The 16,017-nt window shown below is 34.5% G+C and overlaps 1 protein-coding gene across 2 annotated transcripts in view; it reads right to left on the bottom strand.

Annotated features, from left to right (window-relative positions):
- Window positions 1-16,017, bottom strand: part of CDH18 (cadherin 18) — a 1,599,127-nt gene that overhangs the window by 747,071 nt on the left and 836,039 nt on the right. The window contains exon 1 of one of the 2 annotated variants that reach the window (XM_069101404.1): window positions 6,369-6,981. The exons of the other annotated variant lie outside the window; for it this stretch is intronic. The gene's annotated coding sequence lies outside the window, so the exon portion shown is untranslated. Of the gene's footprint in view, window positions 1-6,368; window positions 6,982-16,017 lie in introns of those variants that run through there. 2 annotated transcript variants of the gene reach the window in all.

Raw genomic sequence — 16,017 nt, 5'->3', positions numbered from 1 at the left:
TCTCTCTCTCTCTCTCTCTCTCTCTCTCTCTCTCTCTCTCTCTCTCTGTCTCTCTCTGTCTTTCTGTCTATGTCTCTCTGTCTGTCTGTCTCTCAAGTAAATTCTTGTTTTGATCCCAGTCTCTTAAAGTCACTGTTCTCCAGAATTTTATCCTTTTCCTTTTTGTCTTTTCTCAATACTAAATTGACTTAGTACATCAGATTGGCACATAGTATAAATATTTTACATACCAATCTGATGTACTAAGTCAATCAACTGAATCAGAGTTAATAAACACCTACTACAAAGCAGGATACAAAGTGGAAAAATTGAAATAGTATCTAGCAAGTACCATTACCACTCAGATGACTCTCCATCTGCATTTTCATTCATGAACTATTTTTAAAATTTCAGACCCATATTTCCAACTGACATATCCACCTGGATGTCTTACTGGTATCCTAAATTCTGTAGGCCAATAATTAAACTTGTTATAATTTCCTCGAAAGCTGCTGCTCACTCACATGATTACAATATTTCTCCTTATGGAATAATCATTCAACCAATTTAGATCTTTGAAAATGTCTCTTTATTGTGCTTCTACATCACTTGTTGTTTTTCTCTATGCTTTATTCCTACTTTTGATGATCCTAGTGCAAGCCCTCAATAAAACCCACTGGTACTATTTCAACTGTCTCCTAACTGGTCTTATCAACCCCATTCTTTTCTTTCCTCCAATCCATTCTTCACACCACTGTCAGAATAATAGGATCCATCATGAATAAAATGTAATATACATCATGTCATTACTCTGTCAAAAATCTACACTGACTCCCTATTCCATTCTGTGTTAATTTGAAATCTTTTGCTTAGCGTGCAATCTAAAATATGGTGGGATCACTTTATCCTTGTTGGTCCCCTCTGGTTTCTTTCCACCTTAGTCAAATTAAAGTAAGTACCCTCTCTCTCCCAAACATATCCTGCCCTTTCCTATCTCAATATTTATGCTCTTGCATAATAGTCTCATGTCCCCTCTCCTCATGTTGCTCAATTGAATAAGTCAATAATTTGAATATCTATCTATACATGAGAGATCAATATAAATTTAATATTCCCTATGAAGTCTTCTCAGATTTTCATTGATAATAATGACCTGCTTCAGAGCGTTTGAAGTATTTGTTGGTACTTCTCTTATATAATTATATATTAGAATATGTTACTGTTATGTAACTATTTTGTCCTCCCAATAGACTTCTTGGAGGCAGGAACCAGCCACATTTTTTTCTAAACTTTCCCTTAGAATTTATCACAAGGATCTACAAATCAGGCATAATAAATATTAGTTGAATGGAATTTAATCTTATGACAAAATACACAATCATAATTTAGAAAAATAGATGTAATGATAGTAATAAGTAGGTGGCTTAACTTTATCTGAATTAATAAAATAGAATCAGTTAAAAGGGAAAAAATGCTCAAACTGTAACAGTTCATGGTGACTCCCTAAGGAGCTACAAGAACTGGTATTTCCAGGTATGTGTATATGTGTGTATGTGTGTGCAGTAATACATGCACATATATTTTTGCATAGAAATCCATCCCTATTCTCATGAAGTTTGTAGTTGAAGAGGAAGAAAAGCACACATGCAAATTACCATAGTAGGCTTTAATAAATCTATTTCTAAATAAATTTGAATGTACATAAGTTTATATGCATATACATATAAGTGTACATTTATAAAATGATATTGATATGTGTTTATGTGTATATTGTATATGCACATAAGCATATCAAAGTATGTATTCCTTCTGTTATAAAGAATTCAGCAAAAGCTGCGACAAGTATGGGTATACATATAGGTATGTAATGCTATATATACATATATTATATATAAAATTAAATTTTTAAAAAATGCTCCATAACTCTTTATACTAATTGCTTAAAATTTTTCCAATTGAATATCTTAGCAATTTCCATTTCATCTGCTTAAATGTAGACCCAGTCTGAATTAATGCACAACTATTGAACTATTCTTTAAAATAATAATTAGCTGCCCCAGCTACTGAATAACCTTACTGATGAAAAAATATTTGCAAGTAAAATCATGCAGAATTCCATAGGAGAAAAAATATTATGTGTGGGATGGCATGATATAGAGTTTAGATGGGTGAAAAGATCAATGTTTCCAACCATTTATTTGGTCCAGATCAAAAGTCAGAAAAATATTATGTAGTGGTTGTAGATTTGCTCATAAGCTTTTTAGACTAATAGAAAAATGTAAAATAGCATCAGCTATAAACTGTTTAGACTCATTCACCTATAGTTCCTGGTAATATTTAAGTATATTTGGGCATGTTTTCTCAAGTGGCATAGAAATCCTTAATCCTACTTGCATTCCCATTTTCCCTAAGAGTAGTATTTTGGCACCTAGTGATACGCATAGAAATACTTATCTAAAACAAATATACATGTTCTGAAGTACAATCTATGTGAATCATAGTATCCCTGCGTTAGAAAGGTCCACCTTATCCAGGGGTACTTAACATTTTTTGGTATGTCATGGATACAGTTATCAGTCTAACAAAGCTTATTTGATTCTTCTGAGAAAAAAATATAAACTAAACTAAAATATAGGTTATAAAGGAAACTAATCATATTGAAAAACAGTTATGAACATAACTAAAAGCATTTATGGTACTCAGTTTAAGAAGTCATCTTTCTAGTCCAACTCATTTTGAGAGATTTGATCATTATCCTCTACATTATTTTCTTTAGAAATGGGCGAGCTAATATAGAAATGTATCATGTAACATAGAGAACAAACTGAAATGTTAATTAGGAGCTCAAACACTATATTTGGACAGCTATTTGCCTATGATTGCTATAGAGTCTGAAGTTTGGGATTAAAAGTGTTGCATACAAAATAATATTGGATTTTCAGTCTAACGACCTGGGTATAAACCTTGACCCTGTTACACGATAACAACAGGACCTTGGGCAAATCCTTTCCCTCCTGGAATCATAGTTTTCTCATCTATGTTACACTAATTGACATCTATGATTACTTCCGTATCTAAATCTCTGACCTTTGCAATATTGCCATTGAAAAAGATAAAATCAACGTTTTTATAGTGTTCAGCTTTCTCTTAACTTCCTTTTACCTTTAGTCATGAGTCAACCTATAATAGCCACAAAGGTCTAGTACAAAGAGAAAGATCCAGGACAACTGAAGCAATAAAACTCAATGAAGACATTTTATCTATTCTATCAGACATGATAATACCATCATAATCCGAAATTATGATCGAAACCACTGAATATTGACACCACCACCAACAAGATATATCATTTTTTCATTGGACAAAATTATGAAGAAATCCTTGATTCTTGCCATATTGCTTTAATTGCCCTTAACTGTTCTCACTTCATCTTTTCCCCAATGGAGGAGGCATAGGAAATTGAATGCTTTACTTGGAATCAGGTAAGGTTTGGGTTCCAAATGCTGCCTCTACACTTCCTAGTTGTATGATCATTGGCTAGTCAGTTTTCTTGCCTTTAGCCGCACTTTCTTCATTTGTAAAACACAGATAGTAATAATACATATATCAAAGCATTGATGTGAGGATCAGAGGAATATATGAAGTGATTTGTACATTTTAAAGTGCTATATAAATACAATTTTTCTTTCTCCCCCCCCCACAAACTTCTATATTCTTTTGTCATTAGGAATTTTGCCATTCCCAATTTAATCAACCTTTTGTATAACCCTCAAATTCTAGGTAATACTATCCATCCTCTACCAAAGTATTTTTTCTATTGCCTCATCATTGAATGGTTATAACCTTAAGTTTTGTTTTGTTTTGTTTTGTTTTGTTTTGTTTTGTTTTGTTTTGTTTTGTTTTAAGACTGTGCCACTGGAACACAAGCTTGCTCAGGTCTATGCAATCTAGAATAGTTTTGAATATATAAACTTACAATAGGACTAATATTCTATATATGCTCAGAGAAACTTGTCACCAGATTAGTCACAGGAAAAAATATTTTAACACAGAAAATCTTAAAGATTGTCATCTAAGGTATAGAGGGTTCATGATCTGCATCATTGAAAAGAATATACATACCAATGATTCCTTGAAGTATTGAAGCATTATCGGTCCTGCTTTCCAAGAACAAATTCAATTATGGGAATTCAAGATAGATAATCTTGTGTTTTTTTTTTCTCTTACTGGTTGTTCTTCTATCCTCTTATACTGCTTTCAGTTGACTCTCATTGTATCAGAATTGCCAAAATACCACCACTTCCATAAATCCTTCTCCGTTCTCCACCCCCATCTAGAAGAAAACTCTCTTTCCCCTGAAACACACATTCTTTACACCTCTTCTCTGTACTGTCATATTTGAACCATCCATTTAGACGAGTTAACAATCATTTATTAAGTACCTATGTTCCAAGCACTATGCTAAGTACACTATAGTAATATAAATATACACAAAATGTATGTGTTGTTTTCCTTACTCTACAATAAGCTCCATGAGGGCAGGAAGTGCAAAGTTTTCTTTTTTGTATCTTCCATAACACCTAAAACACTGAGAACATACAAAGCACTAAGTGATTATATAAAGAAGAAAAGAAAGCACCAGGAAAGAGTAGAATCATTCTATAATTCTGTTTAGGGTACAGAGGGATGGGAAAAGGGGGTGTCTAATATATCAGTACTATTTTTAGAATTATTTTTTTCAATTTAGAAATCTCCAGGCTATTGCATCAAAAATATTCCTTGGAATGTTTACATGTTACTTGGTCTCATGCCTCATGAAAGAGAGATAAACACACTGATCTGCTACATGAATAGTAAAAATTAATTACCAAGGAAGCTTGAATTAAAAGACATCAGTAGAAAATGGAAGATAATAGGGTTATTATTGGTGGTTGAATCATGATGGTAAGAAATGGAAATGAATTTTATAATGGGATCATGTCAATATTTTCCCAATGTATCTAAACTATATCCCAAGCCCTAAATCAAAATATAATATTTTCTCTGACATTACAGAGGTCTGTCACAGATAATTATTACAGAAGAAAAGCTTAATATTTTCAGAAATCCCTCAATTATCCCAGTTTTTTTTTTTTAAATAAAGGTTTGAAAACATCCAGGAGCTGTAGTTATCTAAGCTGCATAACAAGAAGCAGTGATGCCATCACCTAAAGTAAATGCCAAAAAAAATGATTATTTTACTTTGGGTTTTTGTATTTCTTTTTGATGCGGGGGAGGGTGTCGGAAAGATGAATTTACTGTCAATTAAACTGCAAATTCATTTATTATAGTAGGAAATTTAATAAAAATTAAGGAAATCAGAACTAACATAATTCAAAGTCTACTTTAGGGAATTCCATTTCGATTTCTTTACACCTGTTACATTTGAGTTCCTTCCCAGCTTCTTCTCTTCACACACATGCATTTGCACTTGCTGACACAGGATACACATGCATACACCACACACACACACTGTGCAATTTTATCTTTCTGCGTTACAAATATGAAACAGAGAAGCAATAGTCCTGAACTGCATGCTTATTAAAATGCTGTACTACATATTCTTCTTTCACCAGTTTAGGAAGTTGAAGTAGGGGAAATGAATTAATGTTAATAAAAGAGTAAACATCCTCTAATGATAAAGGGAGTGGGGGGGGGGCTGACTACAGGAGGCAGGCTAATTTCTTTTCATGCATCATTTATAGTGCCCTTTTCAAGAAGTAAAAGTTTCATCTTAAGGCTTAATAAGCAGTTACGGAGGCATTCCTTGAAGGGGAAGGAAAAAAAAAAAGCTCTGCTCTACTGCAGTTTCCGTGTTTAGATATCATGAAATTTCACAGATCTTGGAAAGGCAGTGATTAAAAACCACTAGTAAAATCTGGAGTTTAATGTTTGTTTTTCATCTTTACATTGGTTTTGCCTCATTTTAATACACATCCGCAAGTGAGGGTCTATTTGAATGCACCTACTATTAAAATGTGCCTGCCTGCCCAGTATCCTCCCAACTTAGTCCGGAGCAGATCCAATATTAACACATTCACAGATTAAAATATACAGAAAATACAGCTGTACTCTTAGACTCTTAATCTGTAGCCTGGCTCTATCGCAATATCCCTAGATAAGCAAACAAAAATGTTACAACAGCAATGAGGATAGGGCTTAACGGCATTAGACACAACTTTCAAGATACAAAATCAGAGGCTGTGAAACCCCCCGCTACAGGAAGATTCCACAAAATATTATTATGATTATTTTTATTATTTACTCTGATTGTACTGGGTTAGCAGCCCCACGGTACCAAAAAATATTAATGCTACTATAGATTAAAGTGCCATTCATATAAGCCTTACCTTGGCTGACTTGCCCTAACTGGTGACAAGGAACTTAATTTACAAGAAGCAAAGGGGGACTTTCTCAGTGCTCACAGCACCTCACAGCTGCTCCCAATCCTCAGAGAGCCACCCGACTCCGGCTCGGGTACCTCCAAACCCCTTCGGCTCAGATGCACTGCTTCTGCAGCTCGGGAGCGCGCCTCTGATTGGCTGGCACCGCCTGTCTGCCTGATCCGCTTCTCTCCTCTCTTCTCTCCCTGTCTCTCTCTCCCTTCCTCTCTCTCTCCTTTACTCCCTTTTCCTCCTGCCCCGTTGTTTTTTCCATCTCAAGCACTTTTGGGTTAGAGCGCATTCTACAGCACCACGGCGCAGGTCCTCTTTAACCCTCTCAGCAAGGTCATGTGGTAGGAAGCATAGTTAATAATAATATTAAAAGCAATCCTTGTCTAACAGCAGCGTCTCTGCCAGAAGGACCCTGTAGGACTACAGCTCTTGAAAAATGACAGCCGGGACTCCGTGACAGTTAGTCCATCAATCCCTCGTGGAGGAGGGAAGGCAGGGGTAAGAAGGGGTTTGGCTGTCAGATGGAGTGGGAGTGCGCACACGGAGGGAACAGGAAAAGCAGGCAGAGAGGCAGTGATGTGGCAAGCTGGTAATAAATTTTCATATTTCAGTGCAAAGTCGTCACAGCCTGCTAAACATTCAACTGCTGGCTCATTCATCAGTGATCCATAGTCTGGTGGTGGCACTGAGATTTAGCTTGAATGATGTCCTTTAATGCCGTACTCCAATCTAGCCAGGGCAGCAAAAGGTTTGCAGGAGATAGATCACTCCCTTCTGTCCCCTCCCCCCAATCCCCCGCTTTACGTCTATAAAGATGTAAAGCAACTGCATCGGCTTTCTAACCTGCTCTGCTTGTGCAGCTGTACCTACAACACACACATACACAAACGATCACCTCACCTCGACATTACCCCAACATAAATTGTAACTGTATATAATTTCCACAGCCTCAGACAACAGTGTGTCAGTGCAGCTTGACTGTATGCAAAATCGATGCCAAGAGCTGAACTTTCCTTAACATTGTTTCTCCAACCAGCGTCCATACTCAACTGCATTAGGTTTTAAGTTACTTAGTAAATATGTATCTAAGCCTATTCAAACTGACAGAGTAACATATTCAAAATGCAATCCCAGCACAGGGTTTACCCCTGTTAGGAAAATTAAAGAATAACAAAGAACCTCCTTTCCACACAGTAAAATGTTATGTCATGGGATAGTGTGGCTAGAACAATCAACTCAAGGTAACCAAGTTAAGAAGCTTGAGCACTGGAGAGCAAATCTAATTATAAACATAAAAGAGTTGTTATCAAGGCTGAGGAGAGGAGGTAAGGGATATTCTTTAACTTGATGTGCTCTGGGTAAGTTTGTTCGCCACTCTGAATTGTTTATTGTTTTTTTTTTTTTTTTAGCTGTATAAGAAAGATTTTTAAAATGCACTATTTATCACCCCCCAAAAAAACACACTACTGTATCTATATACATACATATATAAAATTTGTTTTTATTATTGTTATTAATATTGATCCAAATATTTAAGTTTCTCTAGATGTGGTTACTGTGAATCATTTGAAAAGGTAAACAGTATACTTTGGAGATTTTATTCCTGCAAGGAGAAAATTTAATTTGTGGCCCTAGCAGGAGATCAAATAGAAAACCAAACAATCAACTCTCTAAGCAATATTCTTTCGAGTTGAATAAAAAGTACTCCCTGAAAATTTACACCCACCCACCCAAACAGACACACGCTGATATACATATGTATGCATATATGTATACATTCATGTATTTATGCATCATTGAATATTTATCTCATTGGTAAAGGAGATGTTTGAAGTCAGAGATAGGATTGAGTTTGGGATACAAACCCTCAGAAAGACATGGAGAAGAAATAGCTTGAATGTGTCATCTTTTATGTCCTTTGGCCATGGAGTTGCATGTATGGATCAATGCTATGATGTATTTTTGGGGTGCACTGCATCATGCAGCTTCATGTTTAAATAGGATATTTTTTTTAATAATATCCAGATTTTAATACTTGCTTTTCTTTTTTTGTGATGGAGGCTAAAAGAATCTCTCCTGTACCTTTCCCTAATGGGAAAGCTGTAGAAAAACAGGTATGGCAAAATCACACCAAATAAAGGGAAGGGAAAGAGAAATTCTAAGTATTGGTGTCATACAATTTCATTTAAGAGTGTCACCCTTTGTCATTCTCTAGAGATAGCCAATTCAGTTGATTTTGTTGTCTCTAGTGAAAAAGAACCAAAATATTAGTCTGCTTGCTTGCTACTGAAGCATTTGCTGAGGCACCACCAATATGCAACCCAGGGAAAAACTTGAAAACAAAATATTTTCCTGTAAGACTTCCCCAGTGGTTTTCCCTGGCTATACTGTGATAAGCATATCCAGGGGATATTCACACTAGGAGTCAACAGGCACTTGCTATTGAGGGGGATGTTATACAGAGGGATTATGAGTCATGTCAAATAACACCATTCATCTCCAGAAGCATTGTTCAGCCATAGAGAATTTGTTTATTTGGGTCTTCATTCAGATTAAGAACTCAGGATCCCCAAATTATACTAGACATATTGCAGTTAGAGTTGCCAGAAGTTCTCTAACCTAAAGAATGCCAATACCTTTCTGACTTGGAAATGCTAAATGACCAGCAATTTTGTCTCTTTTCTTGTCATCTGAGGCTAAGAAAGACCAAAATAAAGCTTTGAAGAAGTCCATACTTAGGGAAAATCAAGTTGGGAGAAGGTGCTTTTTTATGTCAAAGATTACCTCTAAAAGTGGACACTGTGTCAGTCAGCAGAATTTATTACTGAACTAATCTCTGGAATTTAAAGAATAGACATTGCCAAGCTGAATTCCTTCTTACATTATCCTGAGAGTTATATGAATCATTTTAGAGAGTGACACAAAAGCATCCAACACCAAATTGATGTCAGATAGAGTATAGACACAGCAAAGATAAAATTGTAATGCTAACCTCTGATAGTACTTTGAGGCAAACCTGGGAAATTGTAGCCCTAGGTTTCTTTCCATGCTCAGTTTTGTTCTGGAAATTCAAGAGGTATTGCACTCTTAAAATGTTTGAATAGAGAAACTGAACCTGAAGACAATTTAGCAACTTTCTATCTTACAGTACAGCAATTGAGATAGGAACTGCAGCCAGACTGTTTTTTTTCTCCCCCATTTGTTATTTAAAACTTCATTTGCTTACAAGAGCACCACTAAAATAAATATGTTGTTTTTGAATTTTAAAAAGCCTTTTCTGCAATTGACAAAAAGATGAAATAAATGCACAATTGTCTTTCTTGTCCATTTTTTAAAATTTAATCTGTTACTAAGGTGTCATTATATTGCTGATAGCTTAAAAAGTCTTTCCCACTAGTATCAAGCATACACGCAAAAAAAAAAAAAAAAGATCCTTTAATCTTTTTACAAAGTGCTGATGGCACTGTTGGAGAGTAGTTATGAAAGAAGAAGACACAGAAAGTACTTTATAAGTACTTGTTGAACTGACTTTGTTGAAGACATGATCTCTCTGTGTGAGACAGTGCCAATAAAAAATGAATACAAAACGTATCCACAGCCACTCATAGCTAATAAGTTTTAAGAGTCGTGAGTTGCCATAAGCAGTGTCAGATTGGATTAGGCTGTGAAGCATTGTTGAAAAACAATTGGCTTTTGTAATGTCTGTAAATACATGGATATAGATTATTAGAGAGATATCCAAGTCATCTTAGGACAGTACAAGCCTTGGGTGTGGGAGTGAGAAGTTACAGATGAGGGCTGGTGATGAGAACATGTACGATCTCTCCATTATAGCTACTGGTAGATGACAATCTGTGAATGGAATTATTTTCTGCCGAAAGAATAACCATATGAAGGAAATAGAAGAGGTATGAGAATTGGACCTCTATAAATGGCAGATGATATTCTATTTTGTAAATTGTGTCTTTATCATATTTTCATTGTATTTTAAGAACAAAACAGCCATTTTTGTTTTTCCTTATAAGCATATTAAAATTTTCAAACTGGTCAGAAGTTTCTTACTCTGTTGCTTCAGTGCTACTCAACTCAGATGAAGGATAAAAATAGAACCAGTTTATTAAGTAATATTAACGTGCGGAATCTTCAATAGATTAGTATTTTTTTTTTTTGTTTTCCGCCATTTCTACCTTTGAACAGCTAAATCACAAGAAATCCAGCTTCCATCAAGGGACCATGAAAAGAATTCATAATAATAATGTATTTTCAGGTACCTCCACCATATCAGTCCAACCGTATATATTTTGTTTTTATATTTTCCTTTGTTTATAATGATAATTTTTGTATATGTATATATCTATATCTATCTATCTAGAGTGAGAGGATTTTTAATCTTTGCTGTGTCAGTGTCATGGATCATTTTAGCAGTCAATTAAAGCCTAAGGATCACTTCTAAGCATAAGAATTTTAAATAAAATGAAATAAAATAAAACAAATCATGCATAGAATCACAAAGAAAAACAATCATCCTGAAACCATGATATCTAAATTTAAAAAATAAAAAAAAAATCAAGTTCATAGTCTTTAGATTAATTAAGAATACAAGACAATGCAGGATGTTCAAATACCAAAGAAACATTTATGTTCCCAAAATACAATATTTATGGTATTTTACACAATATTGCAATATTTATTGCAAGAAAGTGCAATTTGGTGGAGTGGTTGGAGATCCAGCATTAAAATGAATGAGGTCTGGGTTCAGGCCCAGTCTCTGATGCATCCTAGAAGTATGGGATGTTAGGTAAGTCACTCAACCTCTCAATTCCCCCCTACAATCCTTTTTTTTTAAATTTTGTCAAAGCAATCGGGGTTAAGTAACTTGCTCAAGGTTACACGGCCAGTTATTTCTGGGTGTGGTGCTGAGCATCTGAGCCCGGACTTGATCCAGGTCATCCCGGCACTGGAGCCGGTGCTCTTACTCGCTGAGCCACCTGGCCGCCGCCCCCTCCCCACAATTCTTTAATGCTATAAATTGCAGGACAGATACCTATGAGTTACATTGGTAGAAGGAATTTCTTCATCATAAATCCTCTATATAAATGAAAGCAAGGATATTCCTTTAAAAAAAGTACTAAAATTGTAATGATAAACTCTGATAATGCTTCGGGAAAAGTCCAGGAAATTAAAAACCTTCTTTTCATTCCATTTTCACTTCTGTCCTGGAAATCCAAGAATTTTAGAACACTTCATCTTTCCCTCACCCTACCAGGGATGGGGAACCTGGGGCTTCAAGGTCATGTGTGGCTTTCTAGGTCCCTGGGTACAGTATTTTGATTGAGTCCAAGTTTTATATAGCAAATCCTTTTCATTAAGGGGATTTGTTCTGTGAAGTTTGGATTCAATCTAAAGGCCACACTTGATGACCTAGAGGAGCCTATCCTCTTCTCTACATCCCTTGAAACAATATTTCAGTTTACATATAACATTATTTTATAGTAATTCACTTTTAGGACAAGTTCTAATGGTAATTGTTGAAAAAGAAATGGCTTTCTAGTAAGAGTTCAGTCAACTACAGCATCCCACTTTTCAAGTACTCTGCTGTTCAAAGTTTTATTATAGTATTTTTCTCCTCAAAATTAAACAGTCATAATGTGAGTCAGCAATTATTGGACATATCTTTTGTAGGACATCTGTATTTTTTTGAGGATGAGGATTTGTCAAACATTCTGCAAAATTAATTTAAATGTAGCTCCCAATGGAGAGAAATATATGCATCCAGAGAAAAAACTAAAAAGAACTAAGTTTATATCCAGGTGGAAGCAAAATACCTGATCTTTTGCCTTCTCTTATTTGGTTTTATGTCCTCTTTACCATTTTTCATTCCAGCTGGTACACTCTGTCCTTATAACCTGACTAATTTATAATGTGAAAGTTTTACAGATCCTATACTTGACTATAAGCCAACATGGAGGGGAGGGGGGGAGGGGACAAAATGTGAAACTCAAGGAATTGTGAAATTGAATCCTGTAAACTGAAAGGAAACAAACAAATTAATAAAAAAAAAGAATAATAATAAATGTAGCTTCCAGTCTTAGCCACTGGATTAAACCTATACCAGACAGCATAGAGAAAACAAACAAAAATCTTGATGACAAATTAATTTCAGTGTATTCTTCTAGGTTGCATAGAGAGATATAAAATTTAGGAATGACATGGTTCTCATGCTCTTAGAGTTAAATTGAACAGAAAATCAAACTATCTAGTTATAGATCCTACTCTTGACTAGAATCACACCTATGCTTATTTCTACCTCAGTTTGGCACCTACATCTCACTAATCATGTGTAGCCATGGAAAATAATTACTATGGGGATGGCCTAATTCTTCTCACAACTTTGTTTTATATTATGAGTACTTCTGATTCTACTCTTTTTCCATGCCGGTGGTGCAGTGATTTTTTTTTTAAAGCAATCGGAGTTAAGTAACTTGCTCAAGGTTACACAGCCAGTTATTTCTGGGTGTGGTGTGTTGTGTCTGAGCTGGGATTCGATCTCCAGGTCATCCTGACACTGGAGCCGGTGCTCTTACTCGCTGAGCCACCTGGCCGCCCCTCAGTGATTTTTTTAATAGTAAAATTTGATGTTTTTTGGTTTTAATAAATATTGTTAGAAAAGGATGTGAATCACTGTAAAATCATGTTATCTGTAAACTGAAATATTGTTTTAACAGAAACAAGGAATGGAGAGAAAGTTTTTTGGGGTTCTTTTTCCTCCTAGTCTTAGCTATATTGAATAACTTTATTTTGTAATTAATTAATTAATGCAATAAATATTTACTGAATACTTGTATTCTGGGAAAGATGCACACCTGAATAAATAATGCCCCTGTTTTCAAGGTTTTTATAAATCACTGAGAGATAAGACCACATATAGTTAAAGCAAGGTGAGAAAATTACCCACAAGAGAGTTCATAGGAGTGAACTATGGGGAACTTGGGAGGAGTAACCTTTCTAGAGAAAGGAAGGACTTCTTATGGCCTTCTACTCACAGCCAAATGTCATCACTATGAAATTATATTATAAGTAAGTAGAATAAGGTAGCCACTTAAATAGCTTAAATTAAGAGGTACTGGATAAAAGGGTTTTTTTTTAATTATCTTGACTACAACAGTCTAAGCATAACATTCTCTGAAGTTACACTACAGATATGCCCCCTGAATAACTAATTACTTTCAAGAAAATGAGACTTTAGGTGAAATAGTGCTGTTAGGGGCATTTAATTACATAAAAACATTACAACAGAAAGTTATTTTCCAGAGCAGTTAATTAATTCTACAGTATTACATAATAAGGAAAACTATGTTTCAGGCCAAAAGGATATCTGCCCATCAATAAAGTATTGTTTATGATTTTTAAAATGATTTTTTTGTAGTAGAGTTAATGCTTACCTATAAAGAGAAGAATCGATTATATTTTGTAACTGGTTGGTTAATGAGAAAAGAGGGAAGAATATTTCTATAAATAGTGTATTCAGGAAGAGGAATTGATTTTATGAAAGGAAATTATGATGAAATAATTTTGAATATGTTAAGTTTGATGTAGTGACAGGACATCCAAGTGCAAATTCCTGGGTAGCAGTTTTAAATGTGGTGCTGAAGGCTTGAAGTAAGGGTTGACTAGAGATAGAAATTTGGGAGAGAGTTATGCAAAAGTAATATATATGTCATGGGATGTGAATGCATAAAGAGATAAAAGTAGGAGAAATGACTAAACTTTGGGACCTTGTGAGACACTCATATTTAGGAGCCATTAGAAATAGATGAATTATTATAGGACAAAATAAAGTTATATGTTTAATTAAAAATACTGTATAGTTGTTAAAAAACATGGAAGAATGTTGTCACATTACTTTTTTTTTCCTTCTTAACTAATGCCTTTAAATTGTTCAACAATTCAATACATAACCAACTATATGCTAGGCACTGTGCCATTTGACCCTTTGTCCTACAATAAGAAATAATAGGATGATTAATTATATCTTGTGATCTCTAAGAGAAAGAACATTTCCAGTTTAGATGACTCAGTATTTTAGTGATTGCTTATGCTTTTTGTAATATCAGAGACTTAGATACATTCTCATTTATATTTATTTTAGTTACTGAAAAAAGTCAACTGCATCTTCAATTTGACATTCCAGATTCACTGGGTATTGTCATCCCTGTTTCTGTTCATGATTACTTTAAGAATTGAGTATCAGTTGGCAGGAGGAATTTTGAAAGTAGAAAATATCCAACATTGTCCATGTAAAATTTTGGAGGGACCAAGAGATCTGGACTTGAGATTTCATCAGTGCAGATAGTAACTTGTGAAGAAACTCTACCAAGACAGATGGGTGGCTATTCTACAAAATGAAATATTTTTAAATGGAAAGAAGTAAATCAAAATGTAAACTTTATTAGTCTTACTCTAATTTTGCACAAGGAGTCCAAGTTTTTCAGCCTCCTCTGATGACAGATGTCATTTAAAAAATTAATTACATTGCTACAGTGAAAGAAAAGGCTTGAACATGACATACAGTCTATTTTTAAATTGAAAAAAAAACTTAAGAGTACTATTCATGGTTTTAAAGAATAGAACAGCCTAAAAGGAAAACAAAATCTCTATTATTAATAAAAAAGTGTATCCATAATGAATTTAATATTGCCCATATTAGCATGGGACAGTAGAGAGACAAGTTAAGAGAGAAAGATATTTTATTTGCTCACCTCTCAGGGTAACTTATGTTGTTGTTATGTCCTTTCTTTTATTGTGAGTTAATTATGTGCACTATGCTAGAATTATGTATTTTCAAGGCTCTTCCACTAAATGGACACAAAGCTTATGAGCAGTCATAAGAAATAAGAACTACACAGAAGACATATAAGAGCAGTAAGAATTCTGACTTTCAATACCTTTTCTCAGCAAGTGTATCCAATTGTGACATTATTGAGAGACAAGATTGGGTTATTCCTTTACCTGATAAACACAGAAATATAAGCACATCTGCATCTTGTCCCCAAACCCATTGTTATTCTTATATATCAAAAGTTTCATCAAATTTCTAGCATCCATTTAATACTTTTGGAAATTTTGCAAACATTACTCCTAACTAGATGTCTAATCTATCACTACTAACAAGTAAATACTAACATTGATTGGGCTATTTATTATTTCCTCTCTCTTTTAAATTTCCTCATGCTCTTCAAATTATTGTATTTACCCTACTCTGAGGTTTATTCCCTCATTCTAGGTGGTATGATTTATACATTCTTGGCCATTTTCTGGAGTTTTCACACTTTTGGTTTAATTTATTGTTGATAGATCATTAGATCTTTAAATTACAAATCTATAAGATGCTGCTCAAACAGTGATCTTTTGAATCCATTCACCAAAACCTCCCAGCAACCATTGCAACAACTATATTCTGTCTGAATACTATGTTGGGTTTGATGTATTGAGAGACCTGTCTTGGAATCCAGTCTCTAACCCTTACTATTTTACTATAGTCCAGTATGACCATCAGTTTCCTCATCTGCAAAAATGAAGATATTTATATTACATTCTTCATACG

This window comes from Petaurus breviceps, unplaced genomic scaffold (assembly GCF_028583685.1).
Source record: "Petaurus breviceps papuanus isolate PSGF00001 unplaced genomic scaffold, PetGlider_PUasm1.0 47, whole genome shotgun sequence".
NCBI lineage: Eukaryota > Metazoa > Chordata > Mammalia > Diprotodontia > Petauridae > Petaurus > Petaurus breviceps.
This window is presented reverse-complemented; position numbering and strand designations above follow the sequence as displayed.